This window comes from Mixophyes fleayi (assembly GCF_038048845.1).
Source record: "Mixophyes fleayi isolate aMixFle1 chromosome 9 unlocalized genomic scaffold, aMixFle1.hap1 SUPER_9_unloc_2, whole genome shotgun sequence".
Taxonomy (NCBI): Eukaryota; Metazoa; Chordata; class Amphibia; order Anura; family Limnodynastidae; genus Mixophyes; species Mixophyes fleayi.
Genome location: NW_027445894.1, coordinates 31,260 through 57,756, shown reverse-complemented (window position 1 = coordinate 57,756; position 26,497 = coordinate 31,260). Strand labels below are relative to the sequence as shown.

Below are 26,497 nucleotides of genomic sequence, written 5' to 3'. Positions count from 1 at the left end.
ACTGTAACAGCTATTGGAGTTTCTAACACCCCCCTAACACTCTCTAAGATTACACCTACTAGGGTTACTATAGGCTCCATAACAGCAGAACACTAATTTCTGCTATCTACAACAGCACCCACAAACCTATTGGGTAAGGATTTGTTATGTAAATTTGTATGCACGATACAGTGTTCACCTGGTGGTGTGTTTTTACACATTCCAGAGAAACATCTTGCTACTGCTTATGTTCTCATGACTCAAGGACCACTTGAGGCCCCACCACAATCAAATTTTGATATTGCAGACTTCCTTACTCATATACCAGATACACTGTGGTCACAGGGTCTAAATGATGTAGGTAAAATGTTGTACATTAACCCTATTAAAGTCATTTTATCGCTTACCAATAAAACAATGTCCAATGCGATTGTTGTAGTTCCAATGCACAAAGATATTTAATTGCAAAATATGGCAAGATTTACAGCAAGCCATCATTATGCATTACAGATGTTACAATAATGCAGGAAAGTATAAAAACACATTTTCTAATGAGCTTCACCCAGGATAAGATAACCTCATATCGTCTGTGTGGTCAGGATCAGAGATAGAGGCAGAACAATGGCCAGCATGCTTATAAGTAGCTTCAGTATAGAAAAAACACTGATGTTACTATGTATACAGATAACACTTAGTGAGGTCTTCATTGGTCCAGGGTTAATGATATTCCAGTTGCCTGCTGGTCATAGGTCAGTTCATTTGATACTTTCAAAGGGTAAGGGGCAACTTTCCCCAACTATTGTCTACGTTTTCCCTCAGAATAACCAGTTCAAACTGACCCATACACAAAGTACTTTTGAGTATTAATCTCATATTGCTTATATCTTGTGACCGCTAGATGCAATCACTACTCTGTTCAAATCGGGTTAATGCTGGTGAAATATGCTTTAATATGAGACCAAACTCTTTACCTTTTAAAACACCTGAACCATAAATACCTTAACTATAGTATTATCTATGGATAAATAAGCAATCTAATACATTTTCCTAATAAATAAATGTGGATTGTAACCTTAATAAATTTGTATTATTTACAAGTGTAAGTGCGAATGTAAATGTGTGTTATGAATTTATGCAATTGCATCATAACACGTGGCATATTAATCACAATTGCACGGTAAAACAATATTAATCAATTTGGTTTGCTTCATCCAATTATTTGACTTCGACAACCCCATTGAAATTAAGATTGACACTTCAAAGCATCTACCCCATATATTGCAATACCCTTTAAGGCCAGATGCAGAGCAGGGTATTCAGCCAGTTATGGTCGACCTGTTACAACAAGGGATTATTATTCCCACCTCCAGCCCTGTTAACACGCCTATTTTTCCAGTAAAGAAGGTGGGGAGGACTGCTTGGCGCTTCGTTGAAGATCTAAGAGCAGTTAATAATGTTGTCATACCATCTGTTCCAATAGTCTCTAATCCAGCCACCATTTTGACTCAAATCCCACCACAGGTCAGCTATTTTTCATTAATTTTATCTTTGTTCTGCATTTTTTAGGATACCAATACATCCAGCTAGCCAATACCTTTTTACCTTTACATATAAAGGTCAACAGTACACATGGACACGCTTTCTACAAGGCTATTGCAAAAGTCCGTCGCTGTTTAGTCAAGTCCTACTTAGCCAATTGCAAAACTTTATCCCTAAGTTCGGCTCTACACTAATTCAATATGTAGACAATCTGCTCTTATGTTCCCCAAATGCTGAAGTACCTGAATATGACACGTTGGACCTACTTATTTTTCTAGCAGAAAATGGTCATAAGGTATCCAAAGACAAATTACAGCTGTGCAAAACACATGTTGAGTATATTGGTCCATGCATATCACCAGTGTCGGACTGGGGCATGAAGGGCCCACCGGGGGACTGCAACGCTAGGGGCCCACAAGAGGGGGTGTGGCCAGCCATCATAGGGGCGAGACCCCCTTCATCACCCTGTGCCATGCTGCTTTTGCTCCCCCCTTCTCCTGGCCCCTCTTCATCACCCTGTGACATGCTGCTTTTGCTCCCCCCTTCTCCTGGCCCCTCTTCATCACCCTGTGACATGCTGCTTGGACCCCCTTCACACTCTGCCATGCTGACCTGGCCCCCCTTCACACTCTGCCATGCTGACCTGGCCCCCCTTTACACTCTGCCATGCTGACCTGGCCCCCCTTCACACTCTGCCATGCTTACCTGGCCCCCCTTTTACTCTCTGCCATGCTGCCTTTGCCCCTTATCCCTCTTTCATCCCTGTCACCATTTCCCTCTTTCATGTCCCTCATTATTCTCTGCTCATTGATCTGTAAAAAAATAAAAATAAATGACAGGCTGGCTTGGGAGCGTACTTACTTACCTGTGCAAAGCTCCGGCGTCCTTTCTTCATGCTGCTCTGGGTGGCCGCGGCTGGATTAAAGGAACCTGAACTCTTCCTCACCTGTTGAAACTAAAAAAATACACTACCACGCAGGTGCAGAGAGCCGCGTCTGGGCTCTCTGCACCGCGCAGTAGTGTGGTTACACAAAGTCTGGTGTATCCTTCTGTATTTAATTATCGCAATATGATAAAAGATAATTATCTGCTTTCAGCAAATACCTAAGAATAATTGATCGATTTATCATATATTGGCTATTCATAGTTTTGCAGTGTATCACATTCTTTTCTTTAGGATTTTATAATGTCCTTTCTTTAAAAAAAAAAAAAAAAAGACAAATTATACTTTGGCATTTTAAATTTCCTCTTTACTGAGAGTGGTACAAAGGTAAGTAAAATGTCACACTGTCCATCATTATTATCTTGCTTTCAATTATATCCTTCAGCCATTTTTCTCTGAATCTTGTCTTGTCAGGTCTATAAGAGAAAATAAAACACAGATCAGAAACTGCAATCGGTACACATGCTCCCTCTCTGTGTAACCTAACTCCAATAAGAAAATAACAGAATGTTGTGCTTTTTCAGCCAGAACATGGAAACTTGAAGAAAAGGGGAGATTGGGATGGGTTAATGAGTTATTAAAAATGACTATACTAGGGGGTATATTTCAATAAAGAAGGTTATATACCACCACACTAAGTATTCTTTTTTATTGTTTCCTAATTATTTTTTATACATTACTTATCCAGACTGATATTTATATCACTTATTATAATGGTGTCATATAGCTGGATTGGTGCACCTCTACATGTAAAATATGAAGTTTAGAAACACGTATATTGAGGAAGAGCATGCTTAACAAGGGCACTCAGTAATAATATAATTCATTAAAATTAGGGATGTGCACCGGCGACTTTTGAGGTCTCGTGTTTTGTGTTTTGGATCCGGATTTTCATTATTTTTGGGGTTCGGATTTGTCTCGCAAAACACTTGACGAAAGGTCTCGGTTCGGATTTAAGGTTTTGGATTCGGATTTTTTTTGGAAAAAACATAAAAAGTTTAAAAATCAAGTTTTTGGGCTTATTTTCACTCCTATGCTATTAGTAACCTCAATAACATTCAATAACAAGCATTTCCACTAATTTACAGTGTATTCTGAACACCTCACAATATAGTTATTAGTCCAAAACGTTGCAACGAGGTATCTTTCTGGACTGCGTAGAGGAGTGGGTCACCACAATATATATAATAAGAAAACCATCAACTTGTATGATTCGCACCAATAAATGTACCTGGACTGCGTAGAGGAGTGGGTCACCACAATATATATTAAAAACCCTGAACTTGTATGATTCGCACCAATAAATGTACCTGGACTGCGTGGAGGAGTGGGTCACCACAATATATATTAAAAACCCTGAACTTGTATGATTCGCACCAATAAATGTACCTGGACTGCGTAGAGGAGTGGGTTACCACAATATATATTAAAAACCCTGAACTTGTATGATTCGCACCAATAAATGTACCTGGACTGCGTAGAGGAGTGGGTCACCACAATATATATTAAAAACCCTGAACTTGTATGATTCGCACCAATAAATGTACCTGTACTGCATAGAGGAGTGGGTCACCACAATATATATTAAAAACCCTGAACTTTTATGATTCGCACCAATAAATGTACCTGGACTGCGTAGAGGAGTGGGTCACCACAATATATATTAAAAACCCTGAACTTGTATGATTCGCACCAATAAATGTACCTGGACTGCGTAGAGGAGTGGGTCACCACAATATATATTAAAAACCCTGAACTTTTATGATTCGCACCAATAAATGTATCTGGACTGCGTAGAGGAGTGGGCACTGGGCACCACAATAAAATATATAAAAAACCTTCAACAGGTCTGCATTACACTGCACATACGGCTGCTCCTCCATCCTCTCCATCATATACATGTTGGAGTTTTAGCGTGTGACAACCTCTTGTTTTTGATAATGTCAGTGCATTTTGAATATTTTTCAATTTGCCCCACACCACTGAATGTACTTTATCTATGATACGCATCTATCTATCTTGACTGCGTAGTGTGGTGGCCCCGGTACACAATTTGGTACCGAAGCCACAATATAATTAAAAAACCCTCCACGGGTCAGAATTCCACCAAAAAAGGGTATGGACTGCGTAGTGTGGTGGCCCCGGTACACAATTTGGTACCGAGGCCACAATATAATTAAAAAATTGGGCATCAACTGTCACCGTTGTTTAATATCTGATACACCTAAATATGGACTGCACAGTGGAGTGGCCCCGGTAGTAAATTTGGTGCCGGGGCCACAATACCTCCTCCAACTTCCAAGTGTAGTGTTTATAAAGACAGACAGCGTCGAAGTGTTATTAGTTGACTTTCTTAACCCTAAAATTGTCCCTGTTGCAAATATTCGTGCAATGGACAGTTACTTTTTTATTGAAAGACTCAAGCTTTCAAGTGTAGTGTTTATAAAATATAAACAACAATACAGTAGTTTTAGAGCACGTCAATACCTCTTGTTTTAAATTATGACAGGGCATTTTACTTTTGGTTTAATTTCTTGAATTTGTTTAAATTTGGTTTTACTTTTTGAACATGGCAAACGACTGTTGATTGGTCATATAATGCAAAAAAAAAAGTTCCAAGATGGAATTGTCCTTGGGCCCTCATACCCACCCTTATGTTGTTGAAATAGGACATGCACACTTTAACAAACCAATCATTTCAGCGACAGGGCCTACCAAGCAACTTTGGCTGAAATGATTGGTTTGTTTGGGCCCCCACACCAAAAAAGCTATTCATCTCTCCCTGTACAGACTAAACGGGCTCTACTGAGGCAAGATGTCATCCTCATCCTCAACCTCTGATTCCTCTCCCCCTACAGTGTGTACTTCCTCCTCATCACACATTATCAATTCGTCCCCGCTGGACTCCACAACCACAGGTCCCTCTGTAGTATCTGGAGGGCAGAGGAATTGAGGAATTGATTATTCATTTTTATAAACATCATTTTTTCAACGTTGTGAGGAAGCAACCTCCTTCGCCGCTCACTGACCAGGTTCCCCGCTGCACTAAAAACTCTTTCCGAGTACACACTGGAGGGGGGACAACTCAGGTAAAATAGAGCCAGTTTGTACAGGGGCTTCCAAACTGCATTTTTTTCCTGCCAGTAACAATATGGACTGTCTGACATGTCTACTTGGATGGTGTCAGCAAAGTAATCATCCACAATTTTTTCTATTGTGACAGCATCCAATGCAGCGAGAGTAGACATGTCTGCAATGGTTGGCAGGTCCTTCAGTCCGGACCAGATGTTATCAGCATCCCCGCCAGTGCCTCTTTTGGGAAAATTGAGCTTTTTTCCTCGCAGCCATAGATGTGGAAGAAAATGAGGGTGGAGCTGTTGGCATGTCACGGTCCTCTTCAGAGGACAATCTCCTGACCAGCAGGTCTTTGCACCGCTGTAGACTTGTGTCCGCCCGAAACAGAGACACAACATACGCTTTAAACCGAGGATCGAGCACGGTGGCCAGAATGTATTCCTCTGACTTTAAAAGAGTGACCACCCTCGGATCCTGGCAAAGCGTACGAAGGGCTACATCCACAAGAGCTACATGCTTGGTGTAATCGCAATGGCTTACCAGCTCCTCCCTCACTTTCTCCAGCTGCTTCTGCAACAGCCTGATCAGGGGAATGACCTGACTCAAGCTGGCAGTGTCGGAACTGACTTCTCGTGTGGCAAGTTCAAATGGCTGCAGAACCTTGCACAACACGGAAATCAGTCTCTACTGCGCTTGACTGAGGCGCATCCCCACTCCTTTGCCTATGTCGTAGGTGGCTGTGTAGGCCTGAATGGCCTTTTGCTGCTCCTCCATCCACTGCAGCATATAGAGGATGGAGTTCCAGCGCGTCACAACCTCTTGTTTGAGGTGATGGCAGGGCAGGTTCATGCTTTTTTGATGTGCCTCTAGTCTGCGGTAGGCACTGGCTGAATGCCGAAAGTGTCCAGCAATTTTGCGCGCCACCGCAAGCATCTCCTGCACACCCCTGTCACTCTTGAGGTAATGCTGCACCACCAAATTAATGGTGTGGGCAAAACATGGGACGTGCTGGAAATTGCCCATGTTTAATGCCCGCACAATGTTACTGGCATTGTCTGACACCACAAATCCCCATGAGAGTCTAAGTGGGGTAAGCCACTGGGAGATAATTTCCCTCAGTTTCTCTAATATGTTGTCAGTGTTGTGCCTCTTATTAAAGCCTGTAATACACAATGTTGCCTGCCTTTGCACGAGCAGCCATTTTGTAGTTGCTGCTACTGATGCAGCTGTTGCTGCGGAAGGGGATGCATCTACCCAGTGGGCTGTCACAGTCATATAGTCCTTCGTTTGCCAAGAACCACTTGTCCACATGTCCGTGGTTAAGTGGACAGTGGGTACAACCGCCTTTTTTAGAGCATTGAGGACACTTGATCGTACTTCTCTGTACATTTTTGGTATCGCCTGCCTAGTTCAGTGGAATCTCGACGGGATTTGGTACCGGGGACACAATACCTCCATCAACCCTCTAAATCCCACTCCACTGATGGCGGACACCGGGCGCACATCTAACACCAACATTGCAGTTACAGCCGCAGTTATACGCTTTGCAATAGGGTGACTACTATCGTATTTTGTGGTCATGGCAAACGACTGTTGGACGGTCAATTGTTTTGTGAAAGACTTAGCGGTCTTACGACTTCCCCTCTGGGAAGATGACCGACTAACAGCAGCAACAGCAGCAGTGGCAGTAGTAGGCGTACCGCTGCAGGATTCCTCGGATGAATCCCGTATTGAGGAGGACTCAGTCTGGCTGCTGACTTGGGCTGCAGGACTGAATCTGATGGAGATTGTGGAGGAAGTTGACGAGGAGGGTGTTGCTGGTGTGTATCCAACTGGACCACGGGATTTAGGTGTCCCTGTACCGATGAGGGTCCTAGCCCCAGTTCCTGTACTAACCACTGAACTATGAAGGTTATTCAGGTGACGTATAAGGGAGGATGTTCCTAGGTGGGCAAGATCCTTACCCCTGCTTATTTGAGCTTTACATAAGCTACATATGGCCATACATTGGTTGTCTGGATTTGGATAAAAATAACTCCAGACCGAAGAGGTGCATTTTTTGGTCTTCTGACCAGGCATGACGATGGGCTTTTTCATCCCATGGACATCAGCTGTTTCCCCCCCTGGTGCCTCATTTACAATAACCACATCACCATCCTCATCATCAAGTTCCTCCACAGCGCCAGCTACATCATCAATAGCCTCCTCCCGAGCCACCTCTTCCCGTACAGTGATGGGAAGGTCAGGCTTGACAACCACCAACATCCTTAGACTCGCCTTGTGGATTTGTGATAATTTCTCTTTAGAAGGCAGAGTTGTTTGCTGTTTTGTTGCTGACAGCATAACTCTCTTCAATTTTTTGTAAGGGGGGGGGGAGGAGGAGGAGTCATGAACACGGGCCAGGGCCTAAGCCGTTCCTTGCCACTCCGTGTCGTAAATGGCATATTGGCAACTTTACGTTTCTCCTCAGATGATTTTAAGTTTCTCTTTTTGCTACTTTTTCTTAACTTGGGCTTTTTGGATTTTACATGCCCGGTACTACGAGATTGGGCATCGGGCTTGGAAGACGACGTTGATGGCATTTCATCGTCTATGTCATGACTAGTGGCAGCAGCTTCAGCATTAGGAGGAAGTGGGTCTTGATCTTTCCCTACTTTATCCTCCAAATTTTTGGTCTCCATTATATGTAGCACAAGATACTGCAGAATGTGTGAACTTGGTAATATTGCAGTACCAATGGACTTATACTGCTGGATTGGTTTTGCAAATTTGGTTATAATTATATTTTTTTTTTTTAATTTTTAATTTTTTTTTACTTTTTTTTAATTTTTTAAAAACTTGGGAATAATGGGGAAATAACTATGCCCTTAGAAGCACAGAGCACAGGACACAGCACCACTGGACTGAACAGGACACGGCACAGGACCCAGCAGCACTACGGAACTCAGCAGGACAGAGCACAGGACACAGCACCACTGGACTGATACTGCAGAATGTGTGAACTTTGTAATATTGCAGTACCACTGGACTTTTACTGCTGAATGTGTGAACTTGGTAATATTGCAGTACCAATGGGCTTATACTGCAGGATTGGTTGTGCAAATTTTGTGGTAATTAAAAAAAATTAAATTAGTTTTTGGTATTTTTTTAAATAACTTTTTTTTATTTTTTTAAACTTAGGGGAATATTGGGGAAATAACTATGCCCTTAGAAGCACAGAGCACAGGACACAGCACCACTGGACTGAACAGGACACAGCACAGGACCCAGCAGCACCACTGACCTCAGAAGGACAGAGCACAGGACACAGCACCACTGGACTGAGCACAGCACAGCACAGCACAGCACAGCACAGCACAGCACAGCACAGCACAGCACAGCACAGCACAGAACTAAACAGCACAGCACGAGATCTACCAGGACAGAGGACCACCTAACACACCCTCCCTCTACCCTGATCAATGCCCGAGTGAAGATGGCGGCGACTAGCGGGGAATTTATAGGATCCGAGTATCGCGAGATCCGACAACGGGATTATGAGTCAGAGCCTCAGTTTCAGATTTGAATTTGGCGCCAATACCCGGATCTGTCTCGGATCCGACTCGGATCGGCAACGTTCGGGTGGGCTCGGATTTCTGAAATCCGAGTGCGCTCATCTCTAATTAAAATATACCTTTTATTGATTTCATTTAAAATATAGTATTCCCATCATAACCTAAATGTCGTAGGCAGCGAAATAATAAAAGAAGAAAAGAAGAAAACAAGTAATGAAAATAAAGATTAAAATAAAGATCTTAATGAAATGACATTTGGTGCCAAGCCTCGCTATGTTATGTTATTATTGTATATTAAAAGTAAATATCATTCATTATTGATACTCATGTAATATAAATCCAAAATTAACCAGAATATCAGTAAATAAATTCAGATTGCTGGATGACAAGGTTACTATTAATGCTGTTAATCATTGATGGAACTTATTTCTCCATTCTTATCATAATCAATAATACTTATGACATACTAGTATACCTATTATGAGGAATCAGTTGATGGAACTTATATTAAAAAAATTTATGTAACAAGTTCTCCTTAAAGGATAATGTTGGTTAATATCGTTTATTCAGTATGAGTTGTTACTAAGTAATCAAGACATTTAGGGAGAGTATTCAATTGTTAGCGTTAACGGGAAAAAAAAAAGCGCTCAAAAAATCTTAGCGTTAATACGGTAATTACTCGCGAAATTTCAGCTCGCAGCCCCCTGAGCGGCGAGCTGAAATTCCGCGAGTAAACTACTGTATTAACGCTTTTCGAGCGCAATATTACCGTATAAACGGTAATATTTTTTGAGCGCTCGTTTTTTCCCGTTAACGCTAACAATTGAATACCCCCCTAAGTCTAGAGAGAACTAAGTTTCTCTTTACCACTTGTATAGTGCTGATTATCACTGGATAAATATCAGACCTAATTAACTCTCTGGTTTTAGGTGATATAAGTTTCTATTATAGTTGTCTCTTTATTCATAAGGTTTTCAGTTCAGAGTGTCTCTATACAATAGGAATGATGTTCCTCTAGTAATAGGATTATAATTTATTTCTCCATTCTTATCATCATGGTAATATTAGTCAGTCATTTAAGACTTATATCAGATTGATTGATACAATAACTGATTATCCTCTAAAAATTGTGTAGGTTTAGTGTTATTGATTAGATATAAACTGTTACTATTTATACAGCAATCTCAAAGTTATTGTAGCCTAGGGAAATTGAATTCCTGTGTCACTAATCCGATGCTAGATTTAATTATGTACACGCCATAGCTTAATCAACATTCTAGCATCAGGTGAACAGATTCTTTTTTCTTATTTCTAATTATCCCTTGGCCAATAGGATTTACAATTCAATACGTCTCTATAGATCCGATTATCATTATAGCTTAAGGAGGGTTAGATATCCTTTGTTATCACTTGTCCGGTGCTAGCAATTGGCATGTAAATATCATGGCTAGTAAACGCTCAGACGTCGGGTAATCTAAATCCCGCTGCCCCCCTGCTAATATGATTTTCATATAATATGTCCCTATAGAGCAGTATCAGTGTCCCTCTGCATCCCTATAGAGCGGTATCATGCCTCTCTGGTAATTGGATTATATTGTATCACAACAAATTATAAGGATAGCATGAGATCTTATTCTAACATAGCGAGGCGAACGCCGACGTGCGTTTCGCTGATAGTGGTGCCGCAGGGAATTTCTTGGATATCGGCTTTGCCAGGTCTCTTGGAATCCATCACATGAAAATCAACTCGGCAATCACTGTCTGCGGTCTGGATGGAGGTCCTCTACCCGGAAGCAGGATTTCCTCCACGACCCCGTCATTACAACTTACAGTGTGGTCTCTTCATTCCGAAACCCTGTCTCTCTATCTCATTAATTGCCCTTCTGTTCCCCTAATCCTGGGTCATCCCTGGCTCCACTTCCATAACCCAGTTATCGATTGACATCTAGGAGAAAATGTTCGCTGGAGTACCCATTGCTTTCAAAATTGTCTGACCTTGTCTCTCCGGTTTCTGGAGCCTCTATCGGAACAACTTCCTCCTGCTTACTGTGAATTCCAAGATGTGTTTTCCAAGAAAGTGGCCGATTTACTGCCTCCACACCGTGACCTTGATTGCGCCATTGATCTAGTACCAGGACCCAAATTGCCCAAAAGGAAGGTTATACTCCCTTTCTGGCCCTAAGACTAAGGCAATGCAGGATTACGTGGAGGAAAATTTATTGAAAGGGTTTATTAGACCTTCAAAATCTCCAGTGGGAGCAGAGTGTTTCTTCGTGTCAAAAAAATATGGTTGTCTCCGCCCGTGCATTGATTTCTGCGACTTGAACAAGATCACCATTAAAAATACATACCCGCTTCCACTCATATCAGTCCTGTTCGACCAGCTGAGGGATGCTACCATTTATTAGAGATGGGCGGTACTCTCCCGCCCGTTCGGATTCGAAATCGAGGCAAAACGTCATTGTGACGTATTCGTTTTTCAGAGCTCGGTTCTCGCGAGATTTGAAAAGCATAAATACCAGCCTCCACAGCAATCCATCGCCATTTGACAGAGGGAAAAAGCAGGGTTAGGTCCCACTGGCTATATCAGCGCAAGGACAGTGCAGTAATTGGACACATTATTGTTTGTATTCAATACCATTGTAATCTTAATACCAGTTATTACAGCAGTAAGAGGAGAAGAGAGGAGGTTTTTTTTTGTTCAGTTTCTGCCACTCCAAGTGCTGTTGGGGTGTCCCCCATTCTTTTGAATACACTTTTCTGCCTGTCAAAAAAGTCCTATTTGGCAGCAGTGTCAAAAAAATATATTTAGCACTCCCAATTGCTTTTGGGGTGTCCCCCATTCTTTTGAATACATTTTTCTGCCTGTCAAAAAAGTCCTATTTGGCAGCAGTATCTAAAACAATTTGTAGCACTACAAGTGCTTTGGGCTCAGAATGGACTCAAAGCAGTCCACATATGAGCAGAATCAGCAACCAGGTTCTGTCAACAGTCCTGATGGTAGTGTTCCTAGTACGTCATCCGGGAAAGGCGATGTCAAAGTACACCGTCTTTTTAAATCAGGAAAAAAAACTCACACCAAAAAAAATAATATACCGTGTTGAAGCGAAAAAAAAGTGTAACTGAGGAAAAGTTAAGTGCCAATAAAAAAAAATGGCCAACATGCCATTCTACACACACAGTGGCAAAAAGAGAATGGGGCCTTCGCCTTTCTCTATTAGTGGCAGATCCAAAAATGTTACCGAGCCTACAAGTGGTGCACAACTACTGTTACGCGTCAAAGCCGAGCTGCAAGATAATAGTAAGGCATTAGAGGATAATGTTTGCTCTGAATCAGAAATGACAAGAATCCCTGTGGAGAGTCCATCCAACAGTGGGATGTCTAATCGTGAGCATTCTGATAATGTACCCATAAAGAAGGGCCCTTTCAGCAGTTCTGCTGATTTGTGCCTGAACAGCCCGAGTGTAGCCGGTGATACACAAATTGAGGATGCCACTTTGGAAATAGAAGAGGATGAGGGGGAGATTTGTGGAGGTGTCTAGGGCGCTAATGAGGATGTTGATGAGGATGAGGTTGATTGTGTCAGTCCTGCACCAGTGGCAGCAGTTCTGGCACGTGACAAGAAAAAGGCCATTGTCATACCAGTCCATCCTCACTTGGTGATACACCAAGTGAGGATGACACTTTGTCTTTAGAAGAGGATGTGGGTATCCGACGATGAGGATGCGGTTAATTGTGTTAGTCCTGCAGCAGTGTGGCTCCAGTGGCAGGTGGGGTTCTGGCACCAATATGCACTTTCCAAACACAAGCAGGGATGACGCAGGGGGCAGAGCACAACAGTTTAACATCTGGGCTGGTTTGAAAGATTTTTTTTAAAAAATGTGTGACCTCCAACCAATCCTACTATTAACATGCAAAGGATGGTGGAGGGCCTATCAGGGATTAAACTGTATTTTTACTAATTTGCACTCATAAGGTTTGGGTGTAATATACACCCAAAGACGAGTGCTCAATTTCTAAGAGTCATTGATGAAGAGGAAGACAAGCAGGCTTGTCTATAGAATTTGCAAGACCAAGTAATTTGAATTCCAAAAGTGGTGCACAACTACTGTTACGTGTGAAAGCTGAGCTGCAAGAAAACACTAAGTCCAATCCCTGTGGAGAGTCCATCCAACAGTGGGATGTCTAATCGTGAGCATTCTGATAATGTACCCATAAAGAAGGGCCCTTTCAGCAGTTCTGCTGATTTGTGCCTGAACAACCCGAGTGTAGCCGGTGATACACAAATTGAGGATGCCACTTTGGAATTAAAAGAGGATGAGGGGGAGATTTGTGTAGGCGACGAGGGCGCTAATGATGATGTGGATGATTAAGATGCAGAGAGATACCAAACTGCCTTTGTCCATTTCTTTTAATATTCTAATTCTACAGTCTATGCAAGCTGCTTCTTTTCTATTTTATTACAAGTGGATGGGGGGGGGGTCTGATGCAGACAGATACCGAACTGCCTTTGTCCATTTCTTTTAATATTCTAATTCTACAGTCTATGCAGGCTGCTTCTTTTCTATTTTAATACAAGTGGATGGGGAGGGGGGTCTGGTGCAGACAGATACCAAACTGCCTTTGTCCATTTCTTTTAATATTCTAATTCTACAGTCTATGCAGGCTGCTTTTCTTCTATTCAACTACAAGAGGAGGGCGGGGGGTTTCATAGACAGCCACCAAACTACCTTGGTACATTTATTTTTTATATTGTTCAGTCTACCCAGGCTGCTTTTTTTCTATTCAACTACAATTGGAGGGCGGGGGGGCTATAGAAACAGAAACCAAACTGCCTTGGTCCATTTCTTTAGATATTTAACTATAAGTGTAGAGTGTAATATACACCCAAACACTATGGCTGCATTGCCAATATGCATAGATGGAGCGGAAGACAATCTGGTTTGTGTGTAGAATTAATGAAGGCCTACCTACCAGGAATTAAACTGGGTTTTTTTTGATAATTTATTAGCTTTACAATTACATTACTTATCCAAGAAACAGGTGGAGCACTAAATTTGGTTATTTTACGCCCAAAAACATTGTTTTTCCAACAAAATAGGAAAACAAAACCAAACAAAACCAAAACCAAAACACGCAATGGCGGTTTTGCAAAACCAAACTGTAATCCAGATCCAAAACCAAAACCAAAACCAAAACACGGGGGTCAGTGAGCATCTCTACTATTTATACCAAGATTGACCTTCGGGGCGCTTACAACCTCATACGCATCAGAGAAGGCGATGAGTAGAAAACGGGGTTCAACACTCAATCTGGCCATGAAGAGTATTTGGTCATGCCTGTGTAATGCGCCTGCTGTCTTTCAAGATCTTATTAATGAGATTCTACGTGATTTCCTTGGACAATGCATGGTAGTTTATCTGGATGACATTCCCTACCACATTGGGATATATAACAGTCCTTGTAAGGACTATCTATGAGCAATAAAACCTATTCTTCCTACAAATTCCTGCATAACGCCTATTATCTTCTGTAATACTGTGACCTACAGATAAGAGCTGACTCTCTAATCCTGCTATCCTACAGTCCTGATCCAAAGGAAGCGGTCAGGAGGAAATAGCCACAGTCACCAACAAGAAGATGCTGCAATAGCTCTACACAACCCCAGATATGAGTGGTTACAGGTGATGGTGATGGAACCTGGTGGTGGCAGTGATTAATCTACTGTAACTAGTGTGCTGTTGGTGGGTGTCTGGTGGCTGAGTTACACCAGTTGGAGCAAACAGTAACTGCAGCTTACTAATGGTAAAAGGGAACCACAAGAGGAACCTCCTCATCCTGCTGCTCCTTAACATTCACCGCTTCCACCTTTTTCTCATCTATCTCCACATCCACCACTGAAAAGCATTTATTATTACTGTACATGAAAGCATACATTATTTTTGTTTCTCTGAAAGTCTCAAAACAATAGAAAAAAGATGATCCTAAATTGATTGGTTGTAGGGCAGAAAGGAACATTTCCTAGTAATTACTTACTTCACAGCGGATGGACCGCGACAGTCGTCTTAGGTATCTGTAAACAAAACACATATGTTGATACATGAAGGACGATTTTGTTTTGCACAATTTAGAAACTTTTCTATAGACTGCACAGTTATCACTCTGCAGAAAAGGCACTTTTCTGTGTAAATGTACTGCATAACAGCCAATTCATGACTCCCCTGCACACTGTCCCCCTTCAACACACATACTCTGTCCACCTTCCTGCACGCTGTAGCCCTCAAAATACACTCTGCCCCCCTTTCTGCATAAACACACGCTTTATCCCCCCTTCCTGCATAAACACACAATCTGTCCCCTCATTCTGCATAAACACACACTCTGTCCCCCTTAAAATACTCTGTCCTCCCTTTCTGCATAAACACATACTCTGTTTCCCCTTTCTGCATAAACACACACTCTGTCCCCCCTTTCTGCATAAACACACACTCTGTCCCCCCTTTCTGCATAGACACACACTCTGTCCCCCCATTCTGCATAAACACACACTCTGTCCCCCCATTCTGCATAAACACACACTCTGTCCAACCTTTCTGCATAAACACATACTCTGTCCCCCCATTCTGCATAAACACACACTCTGTCCCCCCTTTCTGCATAAACACACACTCTGTCCCCCCATTCTGCATAAACACACACTCTGTCCCCCCATTCTGCATAAACACACACTCTGTCCCCCCTTTATGTATAAACACACACTCTGTCCCCCCCTTATGTATGAACACACACTCTGTCCCCCCTTTCTGCATAAACACACACTCTGTCCCCCCCCTTTTTGCATAAACACACACTCTGTCCCCCCCTTTCTGCATAAACACACACTCTGTCCCCCCCTTTCTGCATAAACACACACTCTGTCCCCCCCTTTCTTCATAAACACACACTCTGTCCCCCCCTTTCTGCATAAACACACACTCTGTCCCCCCCTTTCTGCATAAACACACACTCTGTCCTCCCTTTCTGCATAAACACACACTCTGTCCCCCCTTTCTGCATAGACACACACTCTGTCCCCCCATTCTGCATAAACACACACTCTGTCCCCCCATTCTGCATAAACACACACTCTGTCCAACCTTTCTGCATAAACACATACTCTGTCCCCCCATTCTGCATAAACACACACTCTGTCCCCCCTTTCTGCATAAACACACACTCTGTCCCCCCATTCTGCATAAACACACACTCTGTCCCCCCTTTATGTATAAACACACACTCTGTCCCCCCCTTCTGTATAAACACACACTCTGTCCCCCCCTTATGTATGAACACACACTCTGTCCCCCCTTTCTGCATAAACACACACTCTGTCCCCCCCTTTTTGCATAAACACACACTCTGTCCCCCCCTTTCTGCATAAACACACACTCTGTCCCCCCCTTTCTTCATAAACACACACTCTGTCCCCCCCTTCTGCATAAACACACACTTTGTCCCCCCCTTTCTGCATAAACACACACTCTGTCCCCCCCTTTCTGCATAAACACACACACACTGTCCCCCTTAAAATACTCTGTCCCCCCTTTCTGCATAAACACATACTCTGTTTCCCCTTTCTGCATAAACACACACTCTGTCCCCCCTTTCTGCATAAACACACACTCTGTCCCCCCATTCTGCATAAACACACACTCTGTCCCCCCATTCTGCATAAACACAAACTCTGTCCCCCCATTCTGCATAAACACACACTCTGTCCCCCCCTTTCTGCATAAACACACACTCTGTCCCCCCTTTCTGCATAAACACACACTCTGTCCCCCCCTTTCTGCATAAACACACACTCTGTCCCCCCCTTTCTGCATAAACACACACTCTGTCCCCCCCTTTCTGCATAAACACACACACACTCTGTCCCCCTTAAAATACTCTGTCCCCCCTTTCTGCATAAACACACACTCTGTCCCCCCATTCTGCATAAACACACACTCTGTCCGCCCTTTCTGCATAAACACACACTCTGTCCGCCCTTTCTGCATAAACACACACTCTGTCCCCCCATTCTGCATAAACACACACTCTGTCCGCCCTTTCTGCATAAACACACACTCTGTCCCCCCCTTTCTGCATAAACACACACTCTGTCCCCCCCTTTCTGCATAAACACACACTCTGTCCCCCCCTTTCTGCATAAACACACACTCTGTCCCCCCCTTTCTGCATAAACACACACACACTCTGTCCCCCTTAAAATACTCTGTCCCCCCTTTCTGCATAAACACATACTCTGTTTCCCCTTTCTGCATAAACACACACTCTGTCCCCCCTTTCTGCATAAACACACACTCTGTCCCCCCATTCTGCATAAACACACACTCTGTCCCCCCATTCTGCATAAACACACACTCTGTCCCCCCATTCTGCATAAACACAAACTCTGTCCCCCCATTCTGCATAAACACACACTCTGTCCCCCCCTTTCTGCATAAACACACACTCTGTCCCCCCTTTCTGCATAAACACACACTCTGTCCCCCCCTTTCTGCATAAACACACACTCTGTCCCCCCCTTTCTGCATAAACACACACTCTGTCCCCCCCTTTCTGCATAAACACACACACACTCTGTCCCCCTTAAAATACTCTGTCCCCCCTTTCTGCATAAACACACACTCTGTCCCCCCCTTTCTGCATAAACACACACTCTGTCCCCCCCTTTCTGCATAAACACACACTCTGTCCCCCCCTTTCTGCATAAACACACACTCTGTCCCCCCCTTTCTGCATAAACACACACTCTGTCCCCCCATTCTGCATAAACACACACTCTGTCCCCCCATTCTGCATAAACACACACTCTGTCCCCCCATTCTGCATAAACACACACTCTGTCCCCCCCATTCTGCATAAACACACACTCTGTCCCCCCATTCTGCATAAACACACACTCTGTCCGCCCTTTCTGCATAAACACACACTCTGTACCCCCTTTCTGCATAAACACACACTCTGTCCCCCCATTCTGCATAAACACACACTCTGTCCCCCCATTCTGCATAAACACACACTCTGTCCGCCCTTTCTGCATAAACACACACTCTGTCCCCCCCTTTCTGCATAAACACACACACACTCTGTCCCCCTTAAAATACTCTGTCCCCCCTTTCTGCATAAACACATACTCTGTTTCCCCTTTCTGCATAAACGCACACTCTGTCCCCCCATTCTGCATAAACACACACTCTGTCCCCCCTTTCTGCATAAACACACACTCTGTCCCCCCTTTCTGCATAAACACACACTCTGTCCGCCCTTTCTGCATAAACACACACTCTGTCCCCCCATTCTGCATAAACACACACTCTGTCCGCCCTTTCTGCATAAACACACACTCTGTCCCCCCCTTTCTGCATAAACACACACACACACACTCTGTCCCCCTTAAAATACTGTCCCCCCTTTCTGCATAAACACATACTGTTTCCCCTTTCTGCATAAACGCACACTCTGTCCCCCCATTCTGCATAAACACACACTCTGTCCCCCCTTTCTGTATAAACACACACTCTGTCCCCCCTTTCTGCATAAACACACACTCTGTCCCCCCATTCTGCATAAACAAACACTCTGTCCCCCCATTCTGCATAAACACACACTCTGTCCGCCCTTTCTGCATAAACACACACTCTGTCCGCCCTTTCTGCATAAACACACACTCTGTCCGCCCTTTCTGCATAAACACACACTCTGTCCCCCCATTCTGCATAAACACACACTCTGTCCCCCCATTCTGCCTAAACACACACTCTGTCCGCCCTTTCTGCATAAACACACACTCTGTCCCCCCCTTTCTGCATAAACACACACACACTCTGTCCCCCTTAAAATACTCTGTCCCCCCTTTCTGCATAAACACATACTCTGTTTCCCCTTTCTGCATAAACGCACACTCTGTCCCCCCTTTCTGCATAAACACACACTCTGTCCCCCCTTTCTGCATAAACACACACTCTGTCCCCCCTTTCTGCATAAACACACACTCTGTCCCCCCTTTCTGCATAAACACACACTCTGTCCCCCCTTTCTGCATAAACACACACTCTGTCCCCCCATTCTGCATAAACACACACTCTGTCCCCCCCCCTTTCTGTATAAACACACACTCTGTCCCCCCACTTTCTGCATAAACACACACTCTGTCCCCCTTTTATGTATAAACACACACTCTGTCCCCCCCCTTATGTATAAACACACACTCTGTCCCCCCCTTATGTATGAACACACACTCTGTCCCCCCTTTCTGCATAAACACACACTCTGTCCCCCCCTTTTTGCATAAACACACACTCTGTCCGCCCTTTCTGCATAAACACACACTCTGTCCTCCCTTTCTGCATAAACACACACTCTGTCCCCCCTTTCTGCATAAACACACACTCTGTCCCCCCATTCTGCATAAACACATACTCTGTCTCCCCTTTCTGCATAAACACACACTCTGTCTCCCCTTTCTGCATAAACACATACTCTGTCTCCCTTTTCTGCATAAACACATACTCTGTCTCCCTTTTCTGCATAAACAGACATTTACTTACCTGTCCTCTCTTCCTCCAGCAGTCAGCTCTGTGTTTTGCAGCTCCTCACTGACACAGTCGGCACGTGATGATGACATCACGCCCAACTGCCAGTGAGGAGGGAGGGGAGGGGAGGGGAGGAGACGGGAGAGAGGGACAGTGTGTAGGAGAGGGGAGGGGTGCTCTGTGTGCAGGGGGAATCAATAGTAAAAACGAAAAAAAAAAAAAGTTAAAAAAAGATCTTACATGCTGCCGGCTTTACGCCCCCCCAGGTCCCAGCGCCCCCTGATCAGCCTATTGATTAATCAGGCCGTGGTGGACAGTGTGCAAGCCCTAACAAGAGATTACTGTATATGGCTATCCACGACCCCTCAACACCCTCAGACATAACCAACTATCTAGCAGCTCTGAAACTTCCAGCTCGTAGTCCAGTCCAAGCCCACATGTTACTTGGACCTATTACAAGTCAAGAACTACTATTGGTAAAGACAACAGTACCCCATCGGGTATCAGCCATGGGCTTCATAGGTTCACCTTGAAATACTACATTTTATTACAGAAACAACTACTTCCACTAATGGCCAAGCATTCAATAATAACCTGCAGACCTCAATGAGTACCAGACATTAGCAAAAGTACACAAACAATATACTAATTACATATTTATTAAACACCATAGACCTTATACTATTTAAGTGGGGACAAAAACCGCCCCCATGAAGATGGAGAGGAATATCAAAGTAGCTTTCACCATGTGCTCACATGTAGGGTAACACACATTTTCTAATGTATGGGGCGTCTAGCTCAAGTATACATACCAAATTATTTCGGGGGGGTGTTAACTACCTGATTTACTGAACAAATGTAAGAATAAACAATATACTTTGCCTTATAAATGAAACGTTTTGCTCGTTCTCATGTTTTCTATACTGTATTTTTCAAGGCATAGTAAACGTTGCATTGTTAACTTGCAGTGATAACACTGCTGCCTATGGATGTGTTTAAAGAAGACTTCACAACTGAAAAGCCTTTATTATTATTATTACACATGAAAGCATGTAATAGTTTGATGGATGCTAAGGCAGAAAAGACTATCCTGGTAATGAGTTACTTACTCCAGCACTCTTAACAAGGCAGCAACGAGTCTATTTGGCCGGAATATTGGTCGTCTGCAAGCAAACAAAACACATATGTTGATACATGAAGGCAGGGTTTTGCTTTTACACCAATTTGTAAGGTTCTTATGGAACTGCAGTATTCTCACTCAGAAGAAAAGGCGCTTCTGTGTGTAAGTGTATTGTGTATGTGTTTGAATGTTAATAGTTGATGAAGTAGAAATAGTGGCCACATAGGCGCTTTGTAGAATATACTCTTCCCACGATGTATAATGTACAGCACATGAAAGAGGAACTTTATATTCTGATTATCAGGGACAATTATTATTTTGTGCAACTTTTTGTGCAATTTTGCTATGTGCTTGCTAGGAATTAATTATCCGATTACATAATTTCATAATTAATATGTCAGACAGGATAGTTGGTTTTAATGCAATTTAATCAGCTGCAGTGAGCTTTACTCTCTAAATGATTGGCTGGTAATTATTATTATTTCTTATCTACAGAATAATGTGTGGACATGTTAAACAGCTCTTTACCGAGAATGTTTCCTCACTCACACTAGTCTCTCCCAAGTGGAGCTTATAGAGTAAACTTTCTACCACATAAACACACCATTTTGTCCAAAGCTAATTAACCTACCAGTATATTTTGGACTGAGGGAGGAAAGAGGAGCACACAAAGGACTCCCACGGAAACATGAGGAGAACATACAAACTCCACACATATAGTGCTCTGATTAGAATTAAACTCCTGCCCCCAGTTCAGTGAGGCACCTGTGCTAAGCTTTGTACTGACCTCTATTGTATTGAAGTGGTTATTAGATTGCAAATATTGCAGCACTTTCAGTTTACTAGTAGTGCCTTCTGATTTAGGGAGCGCTCACCAAGGCCTGATTTTCAGAATTTTGGGACTGTCCCGATAAAATCAGAACAATTGGGGGGAGGGGGTAAGATCTTGTCAAAAATTGTTTGTGGATAGATCAAACAGGTAACTCCAGCCATGAGAGCATCATATCATTTATAAGAAAGCTCCAAAGATCTATGTTTTGTTGCATAGTTGACGCTGACTTTAAAAACAGTGGAAGAGATATAGTGGGTGCAGGGGTGTGAGCGCTACAGGGGTCAGAGGCGCGGCAATGGCAAGTCGCTCCCCCCTCTGAGGTGCCAGCACCCCATCCACAAGACCTCTGTGTGTGTATGTATTTGTGGTAGGAAATTAGATAGATAGATTGTAAGCTCCACTGGGGCGGGACTGATCTGAATGATTAAATCATCTCTGTAAAACACTGCATAATATCTAAGCACTATATAAAGATAATGGTAAATAAATAATATAATTAATTCATGTAATGTGTTGTAAGTTTTCTAGACATGAAATGTTAAATTTTTAAGATGGAATAATGTAATTACCCGGCCTCTTGGCTGTCCTCTGAAAAACAAAATGTTTAGAATAAGTTAATAGCCACGTATAAACCAAAACTGATTTAGTAATGTTAGTGTAACAGCAGCATACCACATTAGTACATAACCACATGCCTATTACTTCAATGCTGATATCGTTCTGAAAGTTAAAGAAAAATGGGTAAGTAGAGAACAAACATAAATATTTAAACACATGAAATACATTTCACTATTTTCATGTGTTTTGCTGATAAATAACTTACAGAGGTTACACGTTCTTCCACATCGCTACAAACAGAAAGTACAGAATGTTAGAACGTACAGAAGTCACATCACATATATGGTAACTTATAGTTGTTAGTGCTGTTTAGCTGCATTGGGTTTGTAACAACTGCAGCACTGTAATCAATGGGAAAGGAGAGATGGGCATTGCTGCACCATGTGTAGTAATGGTCATTCCAATCAATCTAATTATTTACCCAGTCAAACAGAAATGATCTAGTTCATTAACAAGGTGGACTGAAAGTAACAATTAATGTATATGCAAACTGTGGCAAAGAGGCTTATTTGCCACACCTCTCCTATAGGGAAACAGATGAAAACCCGGCTAGTCTCCAGGACAGGGTTAAATTCCCTCTGGGTACTTGTTTAGCACACACACACACAGGTGTACCACATTGGTGTATTAATTGGTTTGTTGTATTGTTACTCGTTTGTAGTGCTAGTATGGAAGATAAAAACACTGTTTGAATTTCTGGGCAGGCCCACCAATGCCAGCTAGTGGCCGGATAGTACTGAGGGAACTACTGTTTAGCCAGACGTAGGGTTGTGGGAGAATTGTGATGCTTTACTGGAAATGTCTGTTGTAACCACCGCTGAAACTGTTCAAGCCATCCTGACAACTGCCAATAAGCAGTGAAATGGCTCAGCCAAGTTGTGTAATATGTCCATTTGTGTTTATGCGTAGTACTATTTCATGCAAAATATACTACGTATACGGACAATTCACATCATTCAGGCCCCACCCTGCTATGCAAGGACGTGAGACGTCACAAAACTGTGGGCCAGACAATGTGAATTGCAGCATCAAGAAGAAATAGGGTAATGCGATATTGTATTTCCTACTAACACAGTTATTCTACTTCTCTATGCTTTTTCTACGCTAATGTCGGTCATAAGTATAGACACTTGTGTGCCTGACATCTGGTGCTAATGTTACTAGGAGTTGGTCGCATCTTGAGATGAACATATGTACATAAACAGTGTATGCAGATAGTAGTGTGCACCTAGCCAATATGACACTGGACATAATGATAACACATGATAAAATTGTATGAGTTCAATTCCTGACCATGGCCTTATCTGTGAGGATTTTGTATGTTCTCCCCCTGTTTGCGTGGGTTTCCTCCAGGTGCTCCGGTTTCCTTCCACACTCCAAAAAATACTGGTAGGTTAATTGGGTGCTAACAAATTGACCCTAGTCTGTCTGTCTGTGTGTGTGTATGTGTGTGTGTGTGTGTGTGTGTGTGTGTGTGTGTCTGTCTGTGTGTGGGTGTTAGGGAATTTAGACTGTAAGGCCCAATAGGGCAGGGACTGATGTGAGCGAGTTCTCTGTACAGCGCTGCAGAATTAGTGGCGCTAAATAAATAAATGGTAATAATAATAATAATAATAAACTAATTTGCACCCTTTGCTTTGTAACATGGTTTGTCCAAGAGAAGTGGGTCTGAGAACGTGAATTGCAGCATCAAGAAGAAATAGAGTAATGCGATATTGTATTTCCTACTAACACAGTCATTCTACTTCTCTACGCTTTTTCTACGCTAATGTCGGTCATAAGTATAGACACTTGTGTGCCTGACATCTGGTGCTAATGTTACTAGGAGTTGGTCGTATCTTGAGATGAACATATGTACATAAACAGTGTATGCAAATAGAAATGTGCACCTAGCCAATATGACACTGAACAAAATGATAACACATAATAACATGGTATTATCATTTAAATGCCCATCTTAAATACATACTTATTTATACTGTATACGGCATTAGAACTGAACCCTGAATATAAACTCAGGGTGTACAACAATCATTGGTCAATAGTATAAACCAGCGACTCTCTCAGGGATAAATCGACAAAAATTTAGAATTTTGGCAGCTATCGTATTGTACTCTGTATTCTTATACATTAAGGGCCTGATTCCTTAGGGAAAGTAAAGCAAAAAAAGGAGTAACCTTGCACCTTGGCAAAAACATGTTGCATTGGAGGGGAGGTAAATTTAAAATGTGGGGACAGATTTATAGTTGGGGTAGGGCATGTCCTTGATAAACTTTAAATTCCAGTATAAAAATAAAGCTATCAAGTATTTGTGTGCTACATGAAAAAACAGCCAGTATTTAACTTATTTGCAAAATAATAAACTAATTTGCACCCCTTGCTTTGTAACATGGTTTGTCCAGGAGAAACTGTACTTGTGACAGGATGGACCTCCTATGCCTCCCTATCCGTGTTTACTGGGCACTGGCTGGGCTTGCCTTGGCACCGTCTCCTATCTGTGTCCCAATTGCACCCCTCTATTCACAGTAGGTGGGGCATGCTACTTCCACCACTAGGCTCCTTCACCGGCGCCTAGAGTCGCTTCCTGCTGGGTAGCTTTTGCTGCTACTGTACCCCCTTGCTGGGCACCTGGGCTGGTACCCCTGACCTCTTCCTTTAGATCAGGGTTCAGGGTGGATGGTTCCCCCTGGCCTATCCCACTGGCCATTGCTGCTAGGTAGCGGGCAGAGTGTTGGTACTGAGATAAGGATTTTTCCAAAGGCGCCAAAATGATTGTGTATAGACACTAATTGGTTTAAATTATAGTATATTTAAACAACAATTTCAAATCAGTGCACTGATAACACAACAACCAATAGTGTCATAAATGATTACAATAAACATATTATGCTAATAGCATGTATGTACATAGATCGTAAAGTTACAGTTCATGGTGAATTGAATCATTTGTAAACAAAGTCCATTGATTCAGTATACAATGATAATCCACGAATAATGTCTGAAGTTCTCGAGGCAGATGATATTCCAGTATTGACAGTGTTGCCTTTGGCTATATATAGGACCAAGATCCTCTAGTGTACAGTATCTCTGGTTCCAGAGCTTAATGCCAATATTAAGAGGGTTTTCCAATAGCACAGTGAAGGCTTCTGTATACTCAAACCGAGTTATCACTTTAAAGCGCACTTGAGACTTCTATACAGTGTTCATAATTTGAAAGGGGAAAGGATCGCTTACCCGATCATGTGATCTTATCCACAGTGCTGATCCGTAGTATCCCCGCAGGGCTCTCCGGCTGTATAGTTCTGGATGCTGTTGTAGAGACACGGCCGCGTCGTCTATCCCACGCTTGCACACTCTGCGGTTAGGAGTTCCAAGGTATAAATGTTCTCCGTATTTGCAGAGGAAGCGGGCAGATAGTAGCGTGTATCGTGCAGTAGTGTCTGTTCCTACGCGTTTCGCCGGTCTGGCTTCGTCAGGGACAGAGTGTTGGTACTGGAATGCTGGGTCCAGTGGCGGATCTACCATTGGTGCAGCAGGTGCGGTGCACTGGGCCCATGGAGAAAATAGGGCCCACTGCACGGGGAACTAGTAAGCTGTGGGCCCCCATTCCCTCCTCCCCGCTTCCCTGCAGCAGGGCCCACAGCTCACTAGTCCCGCTTCTAGCTGGGTCCCAACTTCAGAACAGCCGGATAACGGATTAGATTGTTCTAATCTGTAGCTCACAGGAATTACAGTAATTTTTCCTACCTGATCCAGCCACAGTACTCCTTTTTTGTCTTACTTTCTTTTATAAATAATGCCCTGCATTGTGATCATACTGGGCAGGGGAAATACTGCAGAGCACACATACTACATAGTTCCTCATGTTGTCTCTGTGTAGGACATTCGGTCAATGGCTAGACATTCATTTGTTAGAATATTCAATTGTAGACAGTATTATTAGGTCGATAAATTGAATGATGATAGCATTATAAAATGTCATCCAAAATAAAAGATACAAACAATAGAGTACACCATTATTTTGTCAGAAAAAAATCAACTAGTGTAAGAATATGCTAATGTTAATGTGGTTTTCCCATATATGAAATGTCCAAGTAGTAAAATATAATAACATAATTACTGTTTTTCAGGTCTTATCTCTGAAAAACAAAATGAATAATTTAGAATATATTTACTGAAAACATTTGAATAAAATCAATGTGATTTAGTAATGTTACTGACATAAATGTTTATTCTGGTATTCTAAAACGTGTAAC

At 42.7% G+C, this 26,497-nt stretch overlaps 1 long non-coding RNA gene across 1 annotated transcript; it reads right to left on the bottom strand.

The window, feature by feature from the left end:
- Positions 1-2,755: 2,755 nt before the first annotated feature.
- LOC142112062 (uncharacterized) lies at positions 2,756-19,780 on the bottom strand. The gene is made up of 3 exons (XR_012681146.1): positions 19,687-19,780; positions 15,128-15,164; positions 2,756-2,877 (listed from the first exon to the last, which is right to left on the bottom strand). It is a non-coding gene; the product is annotated as an uncharacterized LOC142112062 (long non-coding RNA).
- Positions 19,781-26,497: the final 6,717 nt, after the last annotated feature.